Genomic DNA, 21,506 nt, shown 5'->3' on the forward strand with positions numbered 1-21,506 from the left:
AAGTGCCCCCATGTTTGCTATGGAGGCACTAGTGCGGGGTCACTCCCAAGCTGACTGTGTGTCCATTGACACAGCACAGCTTGGCCCTGCTTCCTCTCTCCTCACTGGCTGTGATTGGCACCAAAGGGAGCCAATGGCTCCCACTAGCTGTCTCTGAGCCAATGAGCAGGGAGAGAGCCTCTGCTTTCTGGATTGAGATCAGACTCGGGCAAAAGTGTTTTTTTTTTTTTTTTTTTTGTAAAGATAAAAGTTTTTTTTTACCTTAATGCATCCTATGAATTAAGGTAAAAAAACATCTGACAGCACCGCCCCCCCGAGCACCCGTTTTACTTACCTCGCCGTTTGAAAGTCCCAGGTGCGTGCTTGTCATCTTGTTCGGTTCCCAGCCTGGCCGTTGATTGGCTAGGCTGGGCGGATTGATAGCAGCGCAGCCATTGGCTGGCGCTGCTGTCAATCACAGTAGATGACGCAGTGCGCCATTGGGGGCGGGGCCGAGTGATACAGTCGGCGGCTATGGCCGCCGATGTATCACGGGAGCGCGCTCACAAAAGCTTTCCACCATGCGAGGGAGCTCGCATGAACGTTTAAAGCTTTTGCGAGGAGGAGCCAAGACAGCCGCCGAAGGACCCCAGAAGACACGAATCCGGGTCACTCTGTGCAAAACTAACTGCACAGCGGAGGTAAGTATAACATGTTTGTTATTTAAAAAAAATTAAAATTCTGCCTTTAGTGTCCCTTTAATGCAGAGAATGCATCGAGCTAAGAAAACCTTCAGTACCACTGTAATGTTTCCTCAAACCAAGATGGCTACTTTTATACTCATGGACTGATTATTTTAAGCTAGATGCCCAGAATAATCTGTTGTCTGTGCCCATTCACACTTAGCCATTCTTGTGCATTGCATTAATGCACATGCAACAAATACATCAGTCAGTCCACCTGTAATCTAGACCCAAATTCATACAAAAGGTGTTGGTCCAGCACGCAACAGTAAACGATTCAGCCTGGGTTCACACTGATGTAGTACAGGACACCATATGTAATTCGCACAGGAATCTCTTCCTATGTGTGAATTGCATGCAATGTATCCGGGGTGCGATTTGAGCCATGGATTTGTATGCGTTTGCACCAAACTCGTGCAGGGCCTTTTTTCGTCCACACCAAACCGTTTCGGTGCAAACCGATTTCGGGAGGTCGTTAACCTTTACTCCGCAATCGGTTCACAGGAACTGTTTGCAATTTTGATGCAGTGCGGAATCCGCAGCAGATTCGATGTGAAATCTTGCCACATCTAGTGTAAACAGAGGCTGAAAGATGCATGACCGCAGAGAGTATAGAAAATCCAAATGCCGTACTGCAATGATCCAGTCATCCAAAACATCACAGCATCGCAAGGAAGATAGTTGGCGTGTTTCACGCTAAGAGTGCTTCCTCATAACTGTTGTGTTGTGTGTGTTAACATGCATCACGTGCCCATTGAATAAACAGACAGGCATATTTTTTTGATGCAGACCACCACAATGCACAGTAGTGTGTTAGGAGTGTAAAAGCCAGAGAAAAACAAACCGTATGAACATTTATTAAAAATAAAAATTATGTGTGTGTGTGTATATATTAGGGTTGTCCCGAAAACTGTAAAAAATAAAATAAAATAAAAAATAGTAAAAAAAATAAATAAATACTGACGCATGTGCCACTGTCACATGACATAAAAAAAGTATCGGTATTCGGTATCGGCAAGTACTTGAAAGAAAGTATCGGTACTTGTACTCGGTCTTAAGTGGTATCAGGAAAACCCTAGTGTATATGTGTGTGTGTGTATATGTGTGTGTGTGTGTGTGTGTGTGTAATATATATATATATATATATATATATATATATATATATATATATATATTCAGAACTAAAATGGAATTTGTCTTTAGTGGCCAATAAGCTTTAATCATCCAGTTTTGGGTAACATAATCAAGGAATCTGGTCACCAAAGACAGCAACTTAATTTGAGTTTCCTTCATTTCTGTTTTTTGGAAATATGTGCGTTTTCCACTGGAAAGATTGTTGCTTTTCAAAAATGTCCCTCCCCGCCATTCTGCTTGGCTGACACGGGAGGTAACACAGAACTGAGGACTGTCTGATTAAGTGATAGAGCTGAGTGCCTAAGCAGCTGTAAAGTGTGGGAACCTCCCAGCAACCAAATGGAGTAATGAAGGGAAGGTATGTATAGACAGCTGCGTTAGAATGCTAATTGGCTGCTTCTTTAAATAAGAACTCCAGGAATTCAGTAAAATGTGCTGGCTTATAAGGGGTTAAAGTGAAACTAAATGATATTTTTATTCTCAAAAAATAATCCATACACATCCACTACTAATACAACACCCTTGTGTTTTATTGTTTTTTTTTTTTTTTGCCTCCTAACATCCTCTGTGCGCTCCCAAACCACTCCTGTTCCCCCCCTCACTTCCGTTTCTTTAGCAGGAGCAGTACACAATAGTTGTGGTCATGTGCACTGCTCTTTGCAGGGTACAAATCCCATAGTCCCTAGGCCAGGGAAGCCCAACAAGTGGCCCGCGGAGCCCTCTGATGGAATAAAATACTGTTATTAAAGGTCAGTTTATTACTAAAATCACAGTGTGTATATATGGGCATATCTGTTCTGCAGTGGTTACTTGGCTGCTTTCAAACTGATCTGCAAATGCAGAGCAGCGCACCTGCGGGTTACCTGCACTGAGTCATAGACTTCTATTATTACCTGCGAGTTTGGTGAGCTTTCTGAAAGTTCACCAAACCTGCAGAATATAATGGAAGTCTATTGCAAAGTGCAGGAAAGCCAAGGGTACACTGCGTTGCACCTGTGGTGTGGATAAACAGCAGTGCATCAGTGTGAAAGCATCCTTGGTCCCCTATCACACGGTCAGTCTGACCTAATTGGAGTCTCATTCACCTCTAAGGAGTGGCAGATGTAAACCGACTTGTGTCCTACCTCCAATCCGCAAAAAGAAAAGAATTTAGTGGGCCGTGTCCGCTCTGCATATGCAGAGCGGACACGGTCCTGTCATCCACCCGTTCCGCTAATTGTGGCCCACAACCGGTTACCAAGTTGCTTAAGTGTCCCTCGTGCTTCAAAAGGTTGGGCACCCCTGCCCTAGGCCATATCGGGAGCAGGCAAGAGACGGTGGCTATATTCCTACTAGGGTTGTCCCGATACCAGTATCGGTATTGGGACCGATACTGAGCATTTGCGGGAGTACTTGTACTCCTGCAAATGCCCCCGATGCCAGATCCGATACTACGCTACCCCCCTATGACCACCGCCGTATACCGCAACGCCGCCCCCTAGTTAATCAGCGTGTGGGGAACATTACAGCTTTCATTTGAATAGCTGTGTTCCCCGCCGCACCGTGTATAGACACTCCCCCTTGCTCGGGATTGGACGGGTGATCTGTCTATCAAAGTGCAGATCACCCGTCCAATCCCGAGCAAGGGGGAGTGTCTATACGCGGCATGTTGGGGAACACACAGCTATTCAACTGAAAGCTGTAATGTTCCCTGCACGCTGATTAACTAGGTGGCGACGGCATCTAGGTATGGGGAGACATGGCTGCATCTGTGGGGGGACATGGCTGCATCTGTGGGGGGACATGGCTGCATCTGTGGGGGGACATGGCTGCATCTGTGGGGGGACATGGCTGCATCTGTGGGGGGACATGGCTGCATCTGTGGGGGACATGGCTGCATTTGTGGACTAATTCTAAAAAAAACTATCGGTACTTGTACTCGATCCTAAAAAAAGTGGTATCGGGACAACCCTAATTCCTACATACAATGGGACCATGGAGAAAGAACGTAACCATCATCTAACAGGAAGTCGGGTTACAACAACAGGAGGCTCAGAGCAAAAGAAGGTACTTTTTTGAGCTAAGAATACATACTTAAAAATTAATTTTTCTGGCGTAATCGAGCAGATGTATTCATAAAGGAATTTTAAACATTGCTCTGAACGAGGCTGGCTGTAAAGTACATGCCAGATGGTACTTGATCCTGGAGCGTGTTTCAAAAATGTACCTGGGATCGTCGGCCTCCTGCTTTTAGGGGTTGTGGCCAGATAGGTACAGTTCTACACACATAGTGGACTTGACCCAAAGTGCGTCATTTTGGATGAGGGTACACTCCTTTATTTTTTTCAGTCACAATGGTTAATATTACTAAAGATGCAAGCATTGCCCTACTAAACAAACCAGCTGAAAATGTACCAAGACACTCTACTCTATTCTTTTGATATTGACCCACCTAGATTTCCTCCCATAAGCCTCGTACACACGACCGGTTTTCCCGGCAGGAAAACTGCCAGGAGAGCATTTGGCCGGGAATCCCGTCCGTGTGTATGCTCCCTAGCAGTTTCCCCGTCAGGAAAACAGATGGGAATTCTGGCGGGAAAATAGAGAACCCTGCTCTCTATTTTTTCGTCTGGTTTCCAGGCAGAGTGTTTCCTGCAGAGAAAACCGGTCGTCTGTATGCTTACCTGTCCTAGGTAAACCCGGGCATGCTCGATAAGACTTCGACGCATGCGCGGTAGCATACAAGGTTAGTGTGGGGTGTAGCAAGATGGCGGCGACGGCATCGAATGTGACGAGCGCCGGCTCATTGTAGTCGATGACGTGGTTCTTTTGAGTGGCCGTCTGTACACAGGGCTTGGCAAGGCAAGCTTGCCAGGAGTCCCGTCAGGAAAATCAAATTTTTTTTCCTGACGGGATTCCCGACCGTGTGTACAGGGCTATGTACACAGACTTTTACGCCCTCGGATTACCCAAAAAGTTTTATCCTGACTCATAGAATGTCAATAGCTACGAATACTCAAGAAAAGAGTGATAAATCAGTGACTAAATGGTATAGGTGCCCCTCTACCCCAATTTATTTATGATGTAACTTATATTTGTTTGGCATTGTCATGATTCAAAGGGAAACATGGTCCATATCTGGTGGGATTGCCCCCCCGGTGTGGAAGTTCAGGAAACCATATCTTTTGATTTATATGGTAAACTCATGGGTACAACTATCCACGCATCACCCAGGGAGGCTCTCCTGACCATGATTCCTGGACCTTTAAGGACCGCCAAGGAGGATGTGTTTAGACACTACTTCGCTACGGCTAGAGCAGTCATTCCTCCTCACTGGAAATCGCCCTCCATTGGGGAACGGGCAATTGAATTGGCCTCTTTTAGAGATCTACAATGTCTATTGGCGCAGGAAGCAGGAAAAGAACAGTTTTCTTATAATTGGGCTGCTTGGTCCAAGTTTCGACACTCTTCTGAATTGGGCCAAAGATAATTTTACCACTATTTCTATTTAGCCATGCTTGAGTGAGCTCAATAGTTTCTGTTCTCCAAACGTAGTTTTATTTTATTTATCCAATTTTTTTTTATCTTATTTTTTTTCGTTCATTCGTTCCTTTTTTTTTTTTCTCTTTTTTTTCTTCTGTCGTTTTTTTTTTCCTTTTATTCTACATAACTATAATGTGAATAATTTACACGTAGATGTGCTCCCCACTATATGAATGAAATATTAGACTATTTAAATTCTAACTATAATATCTGAGTTGTATCAAAAGCTGAGAGAGCGCACTTTTTATATCCTAGATAGGGAAGATATGTGATTAAAGGAAGGTGTACATAGTACGTGTATATTGTTAAATTTGTTGTTTCATATATTTGAAAACCTTAATAAAATGATATTAAAAAGAAAATGTACAAAGATACACACACTGACCCTAATATACTATGTTTCTAGCAGCCAAAATCGCTGTTGTGACTGCTTGGAAAAGCCCAGCTGTAGACATAGCTTTCATAAACCATAAACTTGCATGGATTATGATAAACGAAAATAGTGAGCGTCCTGCGAGACAAACGGCCCCTTTTTGATAACATATGGTCCCCTTGGCTTGCCTACTTGCAGGCACCAACCATACGGTGTTGACTTCAGGAACACTTGATGGTAGATCAGCCCCCCCCCCCGGACGAACTCGCCTTCTCTTTTTTTTTACTTGTACTTTAGTCTTATTCCCACTGATGGCCCTGTGACCAGTCAGCAACGCCCCCCCTTTCTTTTTTTTTTTTTCTTTTCTTTTTTATCCTATCTCACCAAATTATCAGTACCGTGGAGTAGTATCCCCCATACATGACTATAAATAGTATGACAGTGAGAGAGATCATTTTGAATTGTTTAATATAAGCAAGTTGTCGTCTCAATCTAAAGATCTCTTTAGAGAGGACACATACTTCTGACGTGTTCATAATTCCTCTATGTTGTACCATCGGCGGACCAGATAAGCCCTCTCTGTGATGATCTTTATTCATTCCTTAGGGCATTATGGGGATAAGTTAAGTAGCCCCCCTTTTTTCTCTTTCGTTCATGGACGGACACAGCATCCTTTGACAGTATGGTTATGCACCTTCCTTCCAGGAGAGTTTAAACTCTCCTGGAAGGAAGGTGCATAACCCTACTGTCAAAGGATGCTGTGTCCGTCCATGAACGAAAGAGAAATGGATTTTACGGTGAGTACAAAAATCCTATTTTTTTTTTTCATAAATGTGATCTCCCTCTTAATGGGGGATTATAGGGGAGACCATGGTCATTTTCTCTTCTCTGCCATGGCTCTTTTACATCCCCTCTTTAATTACGTGTGTCTTTTATATGTATGCAGGTTTATGAAGGCACAGAGCTTAGCGAGGATTGTTCACTGCTCTGCTTTATACTGTTTGTTTTTATTGAATATTTGCAAAGTAAAGAACAATTGAAAAAAGATTCAAAATTTAGTGTCGCTTTAAGTCCAACGAAGTGCATGCCACCTCATGGACTCGACTTTTTTTTTTTTATGCAGAAATCTGCTCATTTTCATATAGGTGATTGCTTAGTGGAGATATACTTGCCTAATCCAGCAACTGCAAGACCGGTCCCCGCCCCTCCCCCTGGTGCCTCTGAATGGACTGTTCCTGACATCTGGCTCATACACTGGCCCTGGATGTGAAAAGGACAGGAACAGTCCATCGCTGGCGAGTACAGCTTTCCCTTGCGCCCCTAGACCTAACAAAAAATGTTCATGGAGTTCTGCTTTAACAATTTATGTTTTTACTGAGCACTGGGAGTACAACCATCACCATACTTGCGGCACTCCTACACTGGACCTTCAGGTCTCAGATCATGCAGCTCCAGAGTCATGTGCAGTTGCTCTGCCCAGCCCTCCTCCTCAAAATCCAAAACATTCTGTGAGTGGACAAGGCAGCAGTGGGGTGGCCAGAGCAGCTGCAGTGTGAGAAATCGGTATGACTCCTGTCGGAGCACCAGGAATATGGCAATAGGTGTACTCCCAGTTGTTAGTAACAGCGCAAATAAAATAAGATAATAAAAGAGATAAGTCCATGAGGTGGCATGCATCTCATTGGCCTTAACCCAGTATAAGCTTTTTGGTGGGAGTTGTTCTTTAAAAGTGATGCATAGGCTAACATTCTGAGCCACTGTCCTGAAGCAGGAATGTGATTCAGGAGTTCTGATTTCACTTGCTGCATGCTTGTTCCAGGTCTGTGACTTAGAAAAAGCTCAACGGGTCAGCATCACAGCCAGACGACTAGCATTTTTAGAAGGAGGTCTCTAATGGCAACCTATGTATTTCTCACTTGACAGATTCCCTTTCACTGTCTGTAAATGAATCTACTGTGTTAAACTAGCAGCTGCTACAAGCTATTGTATGATCAGCTATATAGTTCCCATGTCATGTAAGCAATGCCTGTCACTGCAACTCTGAAAAGTAAATACACCTTGTAAAAGGCGTTCTCTATCTTAACAAAACATACTAGTGTACTTTTAGTTACTTGTTGTACTTCAGGCCAGTAAAAGTTTACAATCGCACAATAAAAGTATGTGAGTACAATGTGTATTGAAATTCTGGATGGGGCTGGGTGTGTCTGCAGGGATGGGGGTTGTGGAGTAGGGTAGGGGAACAGGCCCTGTGTCCCTTTTTGGGGCAACTGTGGAGGGTGTGTCTATGGAGGGGGTGGGGATCTTTCTAGGAGGCTAAGGACATTGCAGGGTTACTGCGGGAGATTGGAGGGCACTGTGGGTTCTGGGGTACACTGTTGGGGGGGTGGGCACTACGGGCAGTTGGAGGCTTTGCAACAAACTACAGGGTGCTGGTGGGTACTGTGGGAGTTTGAACAGGACTGTGGGGGCTGGGTGCTACTAGGGGACCTGGGGGCACCGTGGCTCACTATGGAAGGCTGGATGGAAATGGGGGGCCTGGAACGAGAGAGGTCATGGTCTGGCAATGGGTCACAGTCAGGTGGTTGAGACCCATTGCTGTAGGCTAAAGGCATGAAGTAAACCTTGGACCATTTGTTAAGCCAGCCATTGATGGTGTGATTTTCTTTCCTGCAACCACGGGTTGCTTGATTCCCCCACCAACATTGTTGATGGGGGAATCCCTCCTGTGAAGCTATTTGTTCTCCCGGCAGGGGGAACTGCTCCTGATGGGAGAACACACAGTGGTTATTGCTAGCGGCTTTAGCTGCTGGCAGTGATCGCATTAAAAATTTGACAGGCTGCCAAGCGTCGAACCATCAATGGCCGGCTTTAGACAGCACGGAACAATTGCGGGGATTAATGCTTGCATTAGTAAAATTTCCATGGGATACTGAAATGCATTAGGAGTCCTTCATTAACCTCTTGGTGTTGACTGCATGCAAATATGCGTTCTCTCGGCCGGTGGGCCTTGGCACCACATTTGCATGCAATATTTCAAAAACAGCTGTGCTGCGAGTATGTGTCCTTCAGCACAATTATCGGTGGCTAATGGAAAGCCCTGGCAGTCGCATGATCATAAATCCCGCCCCCTGGCATCCAAGACCCTGTAAAGGGCCAGGAGGCGCTGGCGCCAAGGGGTGAACGTGACATGGGGCTTCACATTAAATAGATTTCAGCTTCTTTACCTCCAAGAGGGGTGGACATATTGACACAATGATGAAGACAATGCAGAATCTGTGCCATGATGGTTCATCATTGGTGGCAATGGCCATCCTAGAAAGACCCTTCTGTCTCCATCTCTCTCCCTGCAAAGGTACCAGGACTGGATGTAATGGAAACCCTAAGCTAAGCAGTGTGCATGTGGCTTCCACAGGACTGGGTGCACTAAAACTACTGTGATCTCTCTAGGGGATTGGAGAGCCAAGATGTACTCATCCAATCCTCTGATCCTCCCAGCACAGGACCGGGGCCTGCAGCATATACACACCCCGGTGGTGTAGTGGTCCTGTGCCATGGACTGTTCCTTCGGCTCGTTCTGAACGTGAAGACGTTAGGAACAGTACACTGCTGGTCTTCAGGGGATCAAAGGATCAGGTGAGTATAGGCGCTGTGTTCACCCATAGACAAAATCAGCCCGGAGTTGGGCTTTAAGGGCCTGTTCATACCAGGCTTGCTTAACACATAGGGCCAGATTCAGGTACAATTGCGGCGGCGCAACGTAACCCGTTTACGTTACACCGCCGCAAGTTTTCAGTGTAAGTGCCTGATTCTCAAAGCACTAACCTGTAAACTTGCGGCGGTGTAACGTAAACCCGTCCGGCGCAAGCCCGCCCAATTCAAATGGGGCGTGTACCATTTAAATAAGGCGCGCTCCCGCGCCGGACGCATGCTCCGTTCGCAATTTTCCAGACGTGCTTTGTGCGAAATTACGGCGGCCCGACGTGTTATGTGAATCGCGACGTGCGTAACGTACTTACGCCGAAAAAAAATTCAAAATCGACGCGGGAACGACGGCCATACTTTAACATGGTGGAGTAATTTTACACCATGTTAATAACACACTTAACTTTGCGACGGGAAAAAATGACTTGCGCCGACGTAAGGAACGCGAAAACCTTCGTGGATCGCCGTAACTGCTAATTTGCATACCCGACGCTGGAAAACGACGCAAACTCCACCCAGCGGCGGTCGAGGTACTGCATCCTAAGATCCGACGGTGTAAGTCAATTACACCTGTCGGATCTAAGGGCTATCTATGCGGAACTGATTCTATGAATCAGCCGCATAGATACGATGGTGTATCAGGAGATACGCCGTCGTATCTCTTCTGTGAATCTGGCCCATAGACTTGTTCCCTATCATGACAATTTACACCACAAACACCAAGGGTGGGCAGAAAGGAATTAAAATAATACCACGGAGTTGCCTTTTTTTTCCATTTCTTAATTTGTTCCTTCCTTTTCTTCTTTCTTTTCTGCCTTCCTCTCCTATCTATCTATTCTTTTTCTTTTTCTTTTCTTTCTTTCTTTCTCTCTTTTCTCATTTTTTTTTTTTTCTAATTTCCCTTTTTCTTTTTACTTTTTCTTTTTTTTCCTTTTTCCTTTCTTCCTCCCTCTCTTCTTTTGTATGTATCTATCTTTTTTTTCTTTTGTATCCTATATATCTATCATATATAACAGGGTGTTTTTAGTATCCCGTAGAAGTGTGTGCCGATGTCATTGTGTGAGTAGTGTCTGTAGTAGCTCAGAACAGAGGAAGTTTAGGCTGGTGCTTGTTAGTTACAGAGCCACTCCTTATATGTGGAATTCCTGTGCACAGTAATGCTTTCCATATGTGCCATTCCCAGTCCCGCTCTTCTTGATGACATAAGAATGTGGGCTGCTCTAAACAAGCCTGCTTCCTTCTCTGCGCTCTACAACACAGAACTTCCTTTATCAGGATGTATTGTAAAAAAAAACGCACAATGACCCAGAGGCTGCATTCTTTTACAACAACTGTGACTTAACACTCATTGCGTTTTGATGCTTCTATATATGAATATTGTGGCTCTATTAACAAGGAGATAATAAATCTGTGTTGAGGCTTGTGGTCGTGACTTCCTGATGTGTCATTGATCATAATGCTGTGATTTTCATGCTTGACAAAGAAGACAGGTGGTTTAATTGCTTTAGGTTCTATAGCATGAAAACAGATGCTGTAACATTAGCTATGTCACAATATGGGGTTGATTAAAGGCAAACAGGCTGTTTACTTTGCAAGGGGAGTTGCATTTTTTCCAGAGCTTAGTGAATGAAGTGAAGCCTCCCTTTGCAAAGAATACCCAATCATATTTAAGGTATCAGCATTTTTGCCTGCATATGATTGGATGATAGAAGTCAGCAGAGCATCACCTCCATCACTGAGGTGAAAATTCCCTTGCAAATTGAACAGCCTATTTGCCTTTAGTAAATCGACCCACACATGCACTTATCTAAACATTCATCTGTATCTGTTCGTATTTATTTCATTCATGAATAATGGCAGTGTATATTTAGAATGGGAAAGCTTCCTGCTGTAAACTGCACACATGTCCTTAAAAGTCAGTCCAACCAAATTTGTTAATTTATTCTCTGCATTTTGAGATTTATTTTAAGCTGACACACACTAATAGCTGGATTCAGTAAGACTTACGACGGCGTATCAGTAGATACGCCGTCGTAAGTCCGAATGCGCGCCGTCGTATCTTGAAGCGTATTCTCAAACTGAGATACGCTTCTCTGTTACTAAGATACGACCGGCGTAAGTCTCCTACGCTGCCGTATCTTGGCTGCATATTTACGCTGGCCGCTAGGGGCGTGTACGTGGATTTACGCCTAGAATATGTAAATGAGCAAGATACGCCGATTCACGAACGTACGTACACCTGTCGTAGTAAGATGCAACGTTTACGTAAGACATACGCCGGCGTAAAGATAAACCACCAAAAAGATGGCGCAGCCCATGCAAGGTATGGACGACGGAACAGCCGTCGTATTTTACGTTGTTTGCGTATAAGCGTACGTGAATGGGGCTGAGCGTAGGTCAGGCATATGCAATTAGCGGACCTCCAGCTGTTCCAGAACTACAAGTCCCATGAGGCATATCAATACTCTTGACAGCCACAAGCATGACACCCAGAGGCAGAGGCATGATGGGAATTGTAGTTTTGCAACAGCTGGAGGTCCGCTAATTGCTTATCCCTGGCGTAGGTTATGTTCACGTCGAAAGCATTGAGCCGACGTTGTGATGTAGGGAGTATTTGCGACGTGACTCTGAGCATGCATGCGCGGTACCAACGGCCCTCATTTACATGGGGTCACGGGTAATTTACATGGAGCACGCCCCCTACCTGCCTATTTTGAATTAGGCGGGGTTACGCCGGGCCATTTGCGATACGCCAACGTAACTTGGGAGGCAAGTGCTTTGTGAATACAGTACTTGCCTCACTATGTTATGTCGGCGTATCGCAAATGGGATGCGCTACGCCGGCATAAAGATACGCGCCTCTACCTGAATCTGGCTATTATAATGCAAGTTTAACAGATTCCTAGCAGTCAGAGGCAACTGTGCTTTTAGATCATTTCACACTGCATATTTACAGTCTTGAAGGCACACAAAAAGCACTGCTATTTGTTAGGAGGCACTCAAGACAAAAAGTAAATTGATCTAGCTTGGCACAATGCAAGTTTGCATTTCTCATACCTAATGGGTCACTGGGGAAACTGAAAATCACTGTAGTAGTTACTGCTGCTACTACAGTAAAAGCCACAATAGTCCAGGTTCAACTACTACAGTGATTGTCAGCTTCCTCAGTTGGCTCCGAAGGTATGAGATATGCAGAAAGCTGGACACAAGTATGCCATACAGATAATTCTAGTTTAGCTTTAATGCAATGCACATTGACACGGGACGCAACACCCAAAAATGGAAGCATGTAAATGGGCCTTAATAGACCACAAAACGTCATTCTTTGAGGTCCAATTTAAAGGAGAAGTAGGGCCGAAGCTTTTTTTGGCCCTGCTTCTTCTATGGATCACAGTAGTGTAGTTTTTTCTGTGCTCTTGTGACCCATTTTCAGCCGACAGAGGGCTAAAGCCTGCTGTCGCCTGACGCCACAGAGATGGGACAGGCTCTAAAATGATCAGACAGCAGCATTGTCAGTCTGGGGGGAGGGGGGTGTTTAGATGCACTAGGAGAGTGACGCACTGACAGGGCTTTGATCTTCCCCCGGTCTTCTTTCCAGATTAGCAGCCTCCAGCTACACGAATGGCTAGGGGTGCGTTGATGTCACTCCTGCGCATGCGCCTGGGAGCCGCCATTTATGGCATGCCCTCTGAAGGTTTGGCACTGTATGCTGGACCTTCAGAATGCATGTGCCGGTGACATCATCGCCTGCATGCACTATGAATTTCTCCTAAACAGTGCAAGTTTAGGAGACATTCACAGTACCTACAGGTTAGCCTTATTATAGTCTTACCTGTAGGTACAAGTTGTGTAACAACGTTTACTAACACTTTAAATCAGGGATCTTCAAACTACGGCCTTCCAGCTGTTGCAGAACTACACATCCCATGAGGCATTGCAAAACTCTGACATTCACAGACATGACTAGGCATGATGGGAATTGTAGTTCCTGAACAACTGGAGGGCCATAGTTTGAGGACCCCTGCTTTAAATGGTTTGGCCTGACCCTGTAACTGCTACATCTACAGGACAGCTTGTTCTGATGAAAAAACAGACTTACTGGCTGGATCACCAGGTGAAAATAAAAGGCAAAAAAAAGGAGAAATTAATACAGCCATCGCATCTAAGAATTGGTAAGCTGCAATATAATAAATAGTAAAATGCGATCGGCGCAGAAATAAACACCCCCTTTCTATAAAATGCAAGCTGGACACTAAGGGCCAGATCCACAAAGAAGTTACGACCGCGTATCTATTGATACACCGCGTAACTTCTAGATTGCTCCGGCATATCTTTGTTTTGTATCCACAAAACAAGATACGCCTGAAGCTGTGCTAGATCCGACTGGCGTACGTCTTAGTACGCGGTCGGATCTAAGGTGCATATTTATGCTGGCCGCTAGGTGGCGCTTCCGTCGATTTCTGCGTCGAGTATGCAAATTAGCTAGATACGCCAATCCACAAACGTACGTCCGGCCGGCCCATTTTTTTTTACATCGTTTCCGTAAGGCCCTTTCTGGCGTAAAGTTACCCCTGCTATATGAGGCGTACTCCATGTTAAGTATGGATGTCGTTCCCGCGTCGAATTTTGAAAATTTTACGTCGTTTGCGTAAGTCGTTCGCGAATAGGGCTTTGCGTAGAATTACGTTCACGTCGAAAGCATTGGCTTGTTGCGGGTTAATTTGGAGCATGCGCACTGGGATACCCCCACGGACGGCGCCGTTAAAAAAAAAAATGTCATTTACGTCGGGTCAAGACGTATTAACATAAAACACGCCCACAACTTAGTGATTTGAATTGCGCGCCCTTACGCCGACACATTTACACTACGCCGCCATAACTTACGGCGCAAATTCTTTGTGGATACAGGAAATACGCTGTAAGTTACGGCGGCGTAGTGTATCTGAGATAGGCTACGCCGGACGTAAGAAAGCGCCGCGCTACGTGGATCTGGCCCTATAGATTTTTGACAAAAGAGAAAGAAGTAGAAAAGTGCAGCGCAATATAAATAATAATAATGTTTGCTTTTGGGGTTAATACTGCTTTACCTTTCACGCTGAAACCTAGACTAGAACAAAAGCCGATATCGGATTGATTGCAATAAGCAAAAGCAGGGTTTTTAATAGACGTTATTTTGGATCGTGAGCATATAATCTTTTCAGCTGGAAGTATGACAAATGATGCTAACGCAGCACTTAAATCCTGGAAGTCATGGTTGATAAAGTGCCGCTGCACACATTTGGCTGGGTTGTAGCAGCAGGCCTCCTATTTCAGGTTGTCATTGTGTACTCTCTCTGGAATGCATATTTCTTTCCAGAGCTGTGAATAAGTTTAGAAGAAGGTCACTCACATGAATGTGTTTCCTGTCAGGCTCACCAAAGCCATCGCTGTACTCAGTCAGTGTGGGAATGTAGGCTAGCTGGAAGCATTATTATAGGAAACTATACAGACTTCATTGTGTGACTGAATCACCTAGGTGTTTATTAATGTTCTCCACAGACATTGTTTTGTCTGGTGACTTGTGACATAATTATAACTTATTGGGCAATTATTGAACCCGGATACTCTGCTCTGTAGCGAGGAATCCTACCCCCCTCCTCCTAACAGTGTTTCACTTTGTTCCAACCCTTGTCACTTTTGCTGGAAAATGACAAAGAAAGGAATGAGATGTAAAGAAATTGAATCGCATACCAAATTATATTAATATGTATAGTATTTTTTTTATTTTTATTACAGGTATTTACAGTGCCGATCCTGACCTCCCTGGGGCCCTAAGCAAAATGACATGTATCATTAAAGTAATAAAGTTGAGACGCGGGGGGAGGGGGTGTTCTGCTGTCGGAAATTACATCTTACATTACAAGCGGGGGGTGAGGGGCCGAAAAATGACTGGGGCCTCCAGTAATTTGGGGGGCCCTAAACGGCTTGCATAGTGAGCACTATAGGGCGGATCGGCCCTGGGTATTTATATAGTGCCAACACTTTATGCAGCACTTTACATAATGTACATACACATCAGTTCCTGCCCTCAAAGAGCTTACAATCTAAGGTCCTATCTCACATTCATACATACACATACTAGGTTAGACAGACGGCTAACCGACCAGCATGTCTTTAAAGTGTGAGAGGAAACCAGAATCCCACCCAAGCACAGAGAAAACACAAACTCCATGCAGATAGTGGCGTAATATAAATTGGTAAATGATCTAGCGCTTAACCAGTTCCCGACCAGCCTGTAGCAATTTGACAGCCGAGGTGGACTTTCGTTGGTTCAGGTGGACGTTGTATGATATCCTCCCCGATACGAGCCTTCACGTGCGGCCATGATCTGTGTCCACTGGATGACTGATCAGTGTACCAACTCGCTGCTGGTACCATGTGATTGCTGTGATTAATCACAGCAGATCACATGACAATTGTAAACCATGAATGGCTTTGATTCATGCCATTCAATGTTTCAATTGTGTTAACTGTGGTTGGTCACAGTGATCACATGGTACAGACAGGGCAAATCACAGCCTATCTGATTTGCTTTGGCCAATCACAGCTAATTGCAACAAAACCAAACTAAATTAATCAATTTCATTAAGTAAAATGCTTGTAACACAAAGCAATCACTTCCAGCGCTACGAGGTCCTCCACAGTAGCCACGTGTGCGTGTCCTTATTTAAGCACTTGAACATTGATGTACTGGTCAGTCCAGCTCTGAGGAAGGGGGAGCGCCCCTGAAACGCGTCAGCTTGGCACCACAGTGGAATGTAATTGGAGTATGCATATACCCAGCACTTTATGGAATCTTGTGGTCTGTGGGCTTTTATTAGTTTGATTAGCACTCTTGTGAGTATCCATTTTTACCTGTTTGTATAGCTCTAATACATTTTTGGTACTGCACTAGGTGCTTGCACCTTCCTGTTTGTTTATTTGTTTGTTTTCAGTAATGCTTGCTTATAGCAATGAATCTCAGTTATATAATGACACTTTACTGCATTGGTGTCAGTATGTAAAAAATACAATTGTGAATTTTTAAAAATGTTTTTTAAAGGGGTCATCTGGGGGATATATGTACTATCCTGACAAGAAATTAGATAGGCTGTTAATACATCAGATACATTTTTTATATATATATATATATATATATATATATATATATATATATATATATATATATATATATATATATATATATATAAATCATAGTTTGCTGACACTATTGCTTTTCTACAGACGAAATGATATACAGTATACTGATTTGGGTTATTTTTACCAATGCAATGTAGCAGAATAAATGTTGACCTACGTTTTATGAAAAACGATTAATTAAAACAGAAACAAAGAGACACCTTTTTTTAAAAAAAAAAATGGATTTTATATTTATTTAGCAAAAAGTAAAAAACCCCAGTGGTGATTAAATGCCACCAAACGAAAGCGCTAGCGCTAGTTTGGGTACAGTGTTGCATGACCGCATCTGTTATTGAAATTGTGACAGTGCTGAAGAATGGCCTGGGCAGGAAGGGGGTAAAAGTGCCCTCTATTTAAGTGGTTAACCACTTTTAGCCCTTAGGATGTACCTGTAAGTTTTTTTTCAAATGTAGAACATTCTGGGGTTACTAATTTTGGCTCAGTCTGACTTTAGCTTGACTGAGAGGTCAAGTCACTTTTACAAAGAGAATCCCATATTAACTCATCAGAAATCTGTCATTTTGTCTTCCTACATTTAACCTTTTGCTATGTAGCTGGACCTGTATAGTTGCAAATGAACTTGTCAATTGCTTGCATTTTCAGAATAATCTTCTTTTTTTTTTTTTGCTAGATGCTTTTTAAAGCGGCACCATTGGTCTGCCCATGCGCTGTGGCACTATTGGTCTGCTCATGCGCTGTGGCGCCAGCGATATACTCATGCGCTGTGGTGCCAGCGATGTGCTCATGCGCTGTGGCGCCAGCGATGTGCTCATGCGATGTGGCGCCAGCGATGTGCTCATGCGCTGTGGCGCCAGCGATGTGCTCATGCGCTGTGGCGCCAGCGATGTGCTCATGCGCTGTGCACCATGGCTCTGTCCATGCACTATGGCACCATGGCTCTGTCCATGCACTATGGCACCATGGCTCTGTCCATGCACTATGGCACCATGGCTCTGTCCATGCACTATGGCACCATGGCTCTGTCCATGCACTATGGCACCATGGCTCTGTCCATGCACTATGGCTCTGTCCATGGCTCTGTCCATGCACTATGGCTCTGTCCATGGCTCTGTCCATGCACTATGGCTCTGTCCATGGCTCTGTCCATGCACTATGGCTCTGTCCATGGCTCTGTCCATGCACTATGGCTCTGTCCATGGCTCTGTCCATGCACTATGGCTCTGTCCATGGCTCTGTCCATGCACTATGGCTCTGTCCATGGCTCTGTCCATGCACTATGGCTCTGTCCATGCACTATGGCACCATGGCTCTGTCCATGCACTATGGCACCATGGCTCTGTCCATGCACTATGGCACCATGGCTCTGTCCATGCACTATGGCACCATGGCTCTGTCCATGCACTATGGCACCATGGCTCTGTCCATGCACTATGGCACCATGGCTCTGTCCATGCACCATGGCTCTGTCCATGCTCTATGGCTCTGTCCATTGCTCTGTCCATGCACTATGGCTCTGTCCATGCACTATGGCACCATGGCTCTGTCCATGCACTATGGCACTATGGCTCTGTCCATGCACTATGGCACCATGGCTCTGTCCATGCACTATGGCACCATGGCTCTGTCCATGCACTATGGCACCATGGCTCTGTCCATGCACTATGGCACCATGGCTCTGTCCATGCACTATGGCACCATGGCTCCGTCCATGCACTATGGCACCATGGCTCTGTCCATGCTCTATGGCTCTGTCCATGCACCATGGCTCTGTCCATGCTCTATGGCTCTGTCCATTGCTCTGTCCATGCACTATGGCTCTGTCCATGGCTCTGTCCATGCACTATGGCACCATGGCTCTGTCCATGCACTATGGCACCATGGCTCTGTCCATGCACTATGGCACCATGGCTCTGTCCATGCACTATGGCACCATGGCTCTGTCCATGCACTATGGCTCTGTCCATGCACTATGGCACCATGGATCAGCCCGTATGCAATGACCTGATCTTTCAGTCAAGTATTCCATCAGTAACATACATGGATGCCAGGGGAAACCTGTAATATCATCAATAATCTTTTTCAGGAAGCAATGAAGATTTTTCCTTTTCCAATTAGTAGAACTGTATAAATGGGTGACTTTGTTCTGAGGCTCCTCAGAATTCCTGACTATTAAAATATTGCAACAATCTGACCTCATTGCACATACTTGACAACAGCTGACAATCGCAGATATTAGCCTGCATTACTCAGCTGTCATTTCAGGGCTACCAACTTCATCTTCCGGTATAAAACGATATATCTAGATAACATGGTACTGTAGGAAGAGATTCATGTTCAGAATTCCTTCTGCTGCTTGTTCATATTGCTGAAAATCCCAAGGCAATCTGTTTTTTTCAGTCAAGTTAAAGTTGGATTTATGTAACCTGAGCATTATGGAACCCAAGTAATCTTTTATCTAGTTATCTTTATCCCAATATTGAGCTTTGGCTTGTAATTTAGAATGTTTTGCTGTGCACTAAAATATGTCAAATGGTGACAGAATGGAGGTTCTGTTGGTAACCATGGGGGTGCATTCATGATAAAGTCACATACACCCAATAACCCAAAGGGGTTGCAACTCTTTCTGTGAAAACAATTTTCTATTGTTTTCTGTGAAGTCTTATACTGTATGTTGGCGCCATATGGGTTAAAAAAAAAAAAAAAGTGTCTGGCAAGTCAAAGCCGAATAACTGAGGCAGAAAAGTAACTGATGCAACTGATGAGTTTGGCAGCAAGTCCAACATGATATGACAACTCAACAACTCTCATGCCGCGTACACACAATAGTTTTTTGGCATGAAAAAAAGTTTTTCCAACTTCATCATTAAAAACGACGTTGCCCACACACCATCGTTTTTGAAAAATGATGAACAAAGCGCGGTGACGTACAACGGCACTCTAAAGGGGAAATTATATTCGCCTTTTGGCTGCTTTTAGCTGATTTGCTTGTTAGTAAAAGACGATTCGCGCTTTTTTAGCTGTTACAGCGTGATGAATGTGCTTACTCCATTATGAACGGTAGTTTTACCAGAACGAGCGCTCCCGTCTCATAACTCGCTTCTGGGCATGCGCGGGTTTAAAACGTTGTTTTTGCCCACACACGATCTTTTTTAACAACCCAAAAAACGACGTGAAAAAATGCAGCATGTTCGAATTTTTTTTGGTCGTTTTTCAGAAGCCGAAAAACGATGTGAAGCCCACACATGATCATTTTAAATGACGTTTTTTTAAAACGTCTGTTTTTTTTAATGCCGAAAAATGATCGTCTGTACGCCGCATCATAATTGGAGGCTTTCAGTCCTGCCATGAATAAGTTGTGTAATGACTTTGTATGATGATGAAGAAGAATTGTTGAGAATGCACATAGTTTTGTTCTGTGTACTGATGTACAGTCAGTTTAGCTGCTCTCCTGTTGCATTTAGTGCTAGTTCGCACCAATCGCAGTTCCGTGCGCTCTTTTTCTGCACAAAATGCATGCACAGTGTTTTCCATGTAGTCCAATGGCTCTAGTTCACACAATGCAGTCCGTTTTCTGCACCGGAAACTGACTGCATGGTGTGTGAACTAGAGCCATTGGAATACATAGAAAACACTGTGCATGCATTTTTAGTGCAGAAAAAGAGCACACGGGACTGAACGGAACTGCGTCTGGTGTGAACTGGCTCTTAAAGGGAATGTTTAGGACATATTTGCACGGTTTACCTAAGCAAGATTTTTGATGTGTCAGGTTTTTGGCATGCTTGCTGTTTTCCTAAAACTTTTTTTTTTTTTATCTATTAGTTTTGGCTAGAGTAGAGAAGGGTTAGAACATTGTCATTGGATTTTTAGTTTAAAGTGGTTGTAAAGGCTTTTTTGTGGTTTTCTTTTATTAAGCAACAGTGCGGCATAGTTCTTGCCACTGACCCCAACAATGAAGCACTAGTCCTTTTACTGACTCCAAATATGGCATACTATTCTCCGCATTGATACCAATGACTGGTCACTATTCCTCCCACTGATGCCAATGACAGGGCACTAGTCCTCCCTCTTGATACAAATAATGAGGCACTATTCCTCCCACTGACACCAACCATGGGGCACTATTCCTCCCACTGACACCAACAATGGGGCAGTATTACTTCCAGGCCCGGATTTCCCACAAGGCCACTGAGGCCAGGCCTTGGGGCGGCAGTGGCATGGAGTCCACCGACGCCCGGAACAAACAGTTAAGGGCGGTAAGCTATGGGGGAATCCGCTCGCTCGTTAACAAGTGATTGCGGTGATGTCGCCAAAATCACTTGTAAAATATGTGCTCCCGTCCGTCCTCCCCACCCCACATACCTCTCTCTGCTGGCCCTGTCTTCGGGACTCCGTCCTCCCCCCGGCCACCGAGTCTGTCTCCTGTCCCTGCTGCCGATGTACACAGTAAAAGGGGAGAGCTGTGCTCTTCCCATCTCAGCTGTGACAGGAGTTCTAGCACAGTGCTAGGACTCCTGTTTTGGAGGTGACAGGGTCAATAAAGAGAACATGTCACCTCCAATTGCTATCACACAGGAAATTGTTTTCTCCTGTGTGATAGCAAAAAAGTTAAGTGATATTTTTTTTTTTATAAATAATAAGAAATAATAATTAAATTAATAAAATAAAGTAAAGAATAAGAAAAATAATTAGAAAATTATACAAAAATGTAAAAAAGTAAGCGACAAGCTACAAATAAATAAAAAAAGAGATAAAAAAGTAAAAAAACTAACAAAACACATTTGAACTAACCGTGCCGCACATTCTCCATTGATTTTGGGGGGGGGGGGGTTGGTTGGCGGGGAGGGGGTACATTGTGGAACCTGGCCTTGGGGCGG

General features: G+C 44.4%; 1 protein-coding gene across 1 annotated transcript in view; it reads left to right on the forward strand.

Moving 5' to 3' along the window:
• The window catches only part of SEPTIN10 (septin 10), an 84,810-nt gene that overhangs the window by 20,918 nt on the left and 42,386 nt on the right, over window positions 1–21,506 (forward strand). The window lies entirely within an intron of this gene.

Source organism: Rana temporaria, chromosome 2, assembly GCF_905171775.1.
Source record: "Rana temporaria chromosome 2, aRanTem1.1, whole genome shotgun sequence".
NCBI lineage: Eukaryota > Metazoa > Chordata > Amphibia > Anura > Ranidae > Rana > Rana temporaria.